Source organism: Heliconius melpomene, chromosome 20 (assembly GCF_056956725.1).
Source record: "Heliconius melpomene rosina isolate 202511_hmr_F chromosome 20, ASM5695672v1, whole genome shotgun sequence".
NCBI lineage: Eukaryota > Metazoa > Arthropoda > Insecta > Lepidoptera > Nymphalidae > Heliconius > Heliconius melpomene.
This window is the reverse complement of record NC_140408.1, coordinates 1,128,576-1,133,980: the sequence shown is the minus strand read 5'-3', so window position 1 is coordinate 1,133,980 and position 5,405 is coordinate 1,128,576.

Sequence of the window (5,405 nt, the reverse complement as noted above, 5' to 3'; positions counted from 1 at the left end):
AATTCACTATCTCCAGAGAAAAAAATAGTAATTACAAAATCACAACTAATTTCAGGAAGAATAAAAAAATGTTTTTAACTAAATCGGTTAAGCCGTTTCTGAGATAAGCATGCACAAACACATTAGACAAACAAGCAAACAGGCAAAAAACTTAAAAATCATTATTTTTGGTTACTTTACGTTATCAAAAGTCACCAATTATTTTTTTCATATACCAGCAATTTTTTTTTATATACATATCTTCCGATGGTAACGTAATTATGAACTAGGCTTCATATTTTCTCAGTTTCGTTACGTAACGAAATATAACGCAATTGAGAATAAAGTCTGAGAAATTCTAACCTTTTTAAATATTTGCTCATAAGCCACGTGTTGCATGTGCAAGTACTGAAGTTCTTTTTTGAGATTTTGTAAAAAGAAGCAAATAACATAAACAAGAAAACGAAATTATAGAATACTTACCAAAATAAAAGCCGTTTGTAACCCTGAGATGTAATTTCACGCATTCCCTCTAAAACATTTGAACCCCTCAACTGCTGCGAGAACACTACTTATTGTAGCTACGACAGCATTGACTTTTAGAATTATGGTGCCACAATAAAAACTAATATTAAACACCATCCAAAATAATTGCATTCATAATTTAATTGTACGTTACTAGCCCTGAGTAACAAAAAAGACAATATTTTGGGACAAATTTACTTAATTCATATATATTATTTATTAAATAATGTATCAATAAAAGTACTTTTATTTAATATTTTGCATAAAGTAAAGTAATATAAACATATCTGAAATCAAATAAAACCATAAACATTCGTAACAAATCAATTTTTAAAAAGTAAAGTGGTGAATGGGACACGAAAAATTGTATGGAAGCATTTTGAAAAGTTTTTTGCAAGTAACAAAAAATACTATTATTTGCCATAATACATTTAAAACATTACAAAAATCTTTAAGTTAATAAGTAAATTTATCTTAAATGGCAAAATATTTAAATTATCTTTAAAATTGTATTTTTAAAACGCATTCAAAGTAGCGGGACAAGAAAAGACACAAAATGTACACTTTTTCTGATTATGACCCATTAATCCTTATCCTTTAAAATACTTTATTAATTTTCTACGTTAAACGAAGATAAAATTTGCTTTTTACAATATTTTGAAATTGCGAATAGTTTTACAGAAAAACGCATTTAATTATTGACACATCCCGCCGTTGACACATCAGCTGTATATTACTCAAGTTTCACTTATCCCTTACTCTCAGCATATAAATAAGTACATTGGTTACGTTGGCCATTTAATGTAGACCAAAACTGTCTTTTACTGTTTTTCATTTTAATAAGTACTTTAGAAGTTGTTACAATATCAAAACATCCTTGCTGCGAAACGCGCCCCGCGACGTTTTGCTTATACAAGCGCGTCATGAGCAGTCATCGGTGGTTCAGTGGTAGAATGCTCGCCTGCCACGCGGACGGCCCGGGTTCGATTCCCGGCCAATGCATTCTATTTAATTTTCCTCACAGGCAGCCACGTAGTGCTTACTTTTCATCAGGGACAGAATACCCTCTTAAGCATTAACCACAAGCTCGAAAAAAAAAACCCGCCTGCCTCTATAGCAAATATTTTATTATTTTAAATTTAGATGCGTTTGTACGTATAGGATAATCGGAGTTGAATGTATTATTTCAGCGCGATATATTTGGTTTTATATTTTTTGTAGTAGTTATTAGTAGGTAGGTTTTTGTTTATAATTTCTTCCGTTTAAAAATAGTCATTGAACTATCTAAAAATAGTCATTTAAATATATTTTAATAAGTACTTGAAAAGATTAGTAGCACAGATTTAAAGTACCTACTAAAAAACCTTGCTGTGTAAAACAATTGGAAAATCCTTATTGAAACTACAAAAATGCGGGTTGCATTAGGGTTTAATTAATTTTCACATTATCTTAAGTGCTTTGCAAACATACATTATATGAATAATCCAGTAGTAAAAGCGGGCGAAGCCGCAAGAGGGTCGCTAGTATATATATATAATATATAGACAAGAGTGATCATCCACTATATCTAACATACATGAAGATATTCTAAGCTTTAAGACAATTTTCACACCAAATAAATCTTTGGAGGGAGTCAATATAAAATTCAACGGAAGTAAGCCCCCGCCCCCGCCCCCGCCCCGAATGAGGGTCGCCGTTAACATGTGTTGTATTAAAGTGCCTTTCCGGGAGATTTGCTCTCAACACACAACGATCTTACAAATTATCTCGAAATTGATGTTTGTTTTTCCTTTTATTTATGTTTTATTTTAACGATTGTATTCCTCGTATTTGATTTATTTATTGTATATGAGAGGTATTGTGACTTTTTAAATTATATTTTATGGTTAATTTAATAGGAAATTCTTTCCATACCCAAATTTGTATTTTTTTAAAACTAATTTAATGAACCTAGTTTTATGACACTCTGTTTCTAACTACTCAATTCGAGTGGGAGAGTTTTACTCCACGATTTCTCTACCACCACCAGATATTTTCAGATGACACATGTCATTTTACTTTACAGGCTTTACAGGAAAATATAGTAATAGTACTCAGTTTTATACCTTTCCCCTCATATTTCCTCTCTTTTCATATATCTAAATTAGTCTATACACTAATTAGACTTTTTTCATCATAACAAAAGATATATTATTATTAAAAACCCTAATTCTGACCAACAATTAGGCTGGAGCTCCACACGCCGCTATACGAATAGGAACAATAAAATCTTTGTTTCTTTGTATAGTGATTAATGTTTCATCAGACTGCTTCCATTAGCTTAATTCTAGCATATTCAAAGGTAATATGGCGGACGGTGATGTACGATTGTATACGGTTGCTTAGATTCTATTTGAATATCTACTGGTAATAGAATAGTATTAATAATAGGTGAGAATAGGAAGAATGTCATCGTGGTGCAATGGCATATCTTAACTGTTTAACTGTAAACGATAGTGGATTCGATTCTTAGTTAAAGAATGAATGTTTTTGATTTTACTGCGTTTTTTACCGTAAGTGCTTGCCTGAATTGCGGCGTTGAGACCCGCCAATTTTCACGTAACTTCTCGCATTTGGGAGGAAAGAGTCAGTCGTTCGTTTGTCTTGTCTCTTTCAATAAAAAGAGATTTATATAGGAGCAGTTTTAGCTAATTCTTCAGATGATATTACTCTTCATGATTCTGAAAAATAAGCTAAATATTTTACTATAAAAATAAAGATATAAGCTCTTGGCTCATTAAAAAATAAATTATACTTCTTAAACGTTTTTCATGTTTGACCTTTTTATTGTATGGTTCTATTTATAATTTGTCGGAGTGTAAGCCGTGTTTTTCTTTTAAATTAAAATATTTTTGTTTCTGGCAAGTAAATTTGTTAAATGTTTCACCTTTAATAACGCAATTTCTTAAAAAATATAGGCAGATGATGTTTTTTACAGCTTAGACCGACCAATACTCTACAAAAGTGCCCAAAATTACACTTAAGAAAATTAAAAAAAAAACAAACAAATAAAAATAACAGATAAGTACCTACATTCAATTTCCAAAAATCACACTTACAAAATTTATTAAATCAACAAGTTCATCAATCGGACACTCAGACCAAAGAAAAATAATATGACTGTAAATATATTTGTTTCACACAAAAAAAGCTCTTTTCACCTACTAAATAAAGCTCATTTTTGGGTGAGTGAAGATGGAAACTTTGGGAACCATGTTTAAAAGTTACAACCATGAAAAATGCAAGTTTTCGTTCGTACTTAGAGAAGTATCGCGTGACGCATGATGAATGGAGGACCCTCTTAAGGCTTGAAACTTAGCAACTTTGCTTGAATAAATATGGGGCATGTCACACTAAACCCCCTGGGGCTGTTAGGGGAATGTTAAATGGTTATTGACAGCTGGATGTGGGTAGCAATCAAATTATATGTGATAAAATTTAAAAACAAACAGTTTTAATGGTACGCAGTGGGAATCTAGTGTTAAGACACTCCGTGCCCCACTTTCATTAGCGTTGGCGTAACTCAACGTCACGTTTTGCCTCGTTACCAAAGCGAAAAAATTAAAATATATAAAATTTCATTCCCCAAATGGAAATCGAATTCACAACCGCAAGTAATACTAACTTTAGTTTTTTATATATATTTTAAGCACAATCATTAGGTCCATATTCCCTACAACAGAGATAAAGAGTAGTTTATACTCTGTAAACTATGTCCCAGTTATCAGAGAGCACAAAGACCTAATGAAACTGTGATATAACTTGCAAAATATTATACACATTGTCCAAAACTTACACCGAGTTTATTTTACCACTAATTTATATGAGAAATCTTATTTATTTAGATGATTTTATCAATGTTTATTACTTTATCTTTTAATGTATGTAGATATGTATTCTTTTATTTTTTAGTAGTATATGTATGTAATTATATTGTATGCTTCTAATAAATTCTAATAATAATATTTATTATTGCTTTAATTTGTATTCTTATAATAAATTTTATATTGTAATTTGATTGTGGGGCCAGTCGTAGCTCAGGAGCACAAGCGTAACCCTGAATGCGACATATTGTGGGTTCGATTTCCACTCGAGGAAATGAAATATTTAATTAAATCCACCAAAGTAGGGCAGTAGTCCTTGGTTAACATTACTTTGCGGGCTATTCTACCTACATTATTATATAAATAATGAATATTAAACATAATAAGCTTATCCGTTTAAGTTTGAACTCTTGAAACAAATATTTATAGATAAGCCAGCTTTATTATAACGTTTCCGCGAGTCATCTCTTTCAATACGTCCATTAGCTCCGAGTTAATTAATTATAGCATGGCTCTATACTTAACTGTTATAATATTTGTGATGAAAGTAAATTTAAAAAGTAGATTTGTTATGCTTTAGTAGGCATAACAAATCTAGTGTTACGACACTCCATGCTCCACAGTCACAGTTGCCTTTCTTCCGAGTAGGAATCGAACTCACAACCTGTTGTAAACAAAGATTAGTATACTTCTAAAAGAACTGCTTAATTAGTGAAGTGATATTATCAGATATTAAATCACTAATACGACACGTACAAGCTCTTAAGACAAGTTTCAATGTGTCAATATATAAGAATATTTCATGTTTATTAGCTTTACTCTGCATCCTATGTAGAAGGGTAGGCAAAGGGAAACTTGTGTTAAAACACTATGTTTCCCTGCTACTTTTGGAGATATTGCGTGTTAAGTGGGGAAAAAGAAGCCTGCGCTTTATTTTCCTTGTCGTTATATGAAAGTTCCACTAAAAACTACATCGATAACAAATACCAATATTTCTCTTATTAATTAGATTTATCAGGTGGTCAATAACAAAGCATA